The following is a 1327-nucleotide window of genomic DNA, read 5'->3' on the forward strand; positions in this document are numbered from 1 at the left end:
GATCAACTGAACGCTGTCTCCGTGTCGTTCCTTCTTCGCCGACTCCGTCCTCACCTATGGGGAACCCCTGGACCTGCTGGGGTTGGACCCCGGCACCAGTGCTCATTGGAGGAAAAAAATGGAACATTTGAGAACTGTAATGCTATCATTTCACCTGAGTCAGCAATGCATTCTCTTGTCTCTTTCTGATTTTAGGAACAAGCCAATGATTTATGGAAGAAATATTACAGAGATCACCCATTTCATTCTCCTGGGATTCTCAGATATTCCCAGAATCATAGCAGGGCTGTATGTTGTATTCCTGTTGATCTACATTATGACTCTGACTTGGAACCTGAGCCTCATCATGCTAATAAGAATCACTTCCCACCTCCAAATGCCCATATACTTCTTCCTTAGTAATCTGTCTTCATAGATATCTGCTTTCTGACTTCCACAGCCCCTAAGATGCTGTTGAACTTCTTTCAGGAGCAGGAAACGATAATCTTTGTGGGCTGTGCTGTTCAGTACTTTGTCTTTTCAACCACAGAAGTTAGTGAGTCTTTTCTCATGACAGCCATGGCTTCTGGCAGATATGCTGCTATTTGTAACCCACTTCTCTATTCATCAATCATGTTGCCTAACCTCTATGTTTCAATTGTGCTTGGATCCTATTTGGCTGGACTTTCTGTTTCTATATCCCAATTGTGTGCCATACTTCAGCTCCACTTCTGTGGGCCTAATGTCATCCACCATTTTTTCTGTGAAATATTTCAACTGGTAGTCCTGTCCTGCACTGACACTTTCTTTGTACAACTCATGATGGCTATATTGACACTGATCTTTGGAATAATAAATGCCCTAGTTATCATGACATCCTATGCCTACATTGTCTTCTCCATCATGAAGATCACTTTAGCTAATGACAGGTCCAAGGCTTTCACCACCTGTGCTTTTTATACCTCGGGTATGTTTGTCTACTTGAGTTCCAGCTCTGGTGTTTCCTCCAGGTTCAACAGATTTGCATTGGTCTTCTACAGTGTGGTGATTCCCACACTGAGTCCCTTGATTTACATCTGAGGAACAAGGAAATCAAAGATTCCTTGAAGGGGTTGTAAAAGAAGACAAGGTATTACTGAGGTCAATAGCCCTGAGATTTTTTGACAGACTTGTCTCATCGGAATCACCTTAATCCACAATAATATGCACATTAATGGAGTATAATAAAATTCATACCAGTTTTGAACAAAGAAGGCTTAATTTGGCACAGATAACATGCCCAAATAGAACCACAGCTGACTTGAGGCTACACAAACACGGTATCGTTAAGTCCTGGGGATTCATTACT

The 1327-nt window shown here is 41.9% G+C and overlaps 1 pseudogene; it reads left to right on the plus strand.

Annotated features, from left to right (window-relative positions):
• Nucleotides 1-205: 205 nt before the first annotated feature.
• Nucleotides 206-1118, plus strand: LOC118665444 (annotated as a pseudogene).
• Nucleotides 1119-1327: the final 209 nt, after the last annotated feature.

Source organism: Myotis myotis, unplaced genomic scaffold (genome assembly GCF_014108235.1).
Source record: "Myotis myotis isolate mMyoMyo1 unplaced genomic scaffold, mMyoMyo1.p scaffold_m19_p_10, whole genome shotgun sequence".
NCBI lineage: Eukaryota > Metazoa > Chordata > Mammalia > Chiroptera > Vespertilionidae > Myotis > Myotis myotis.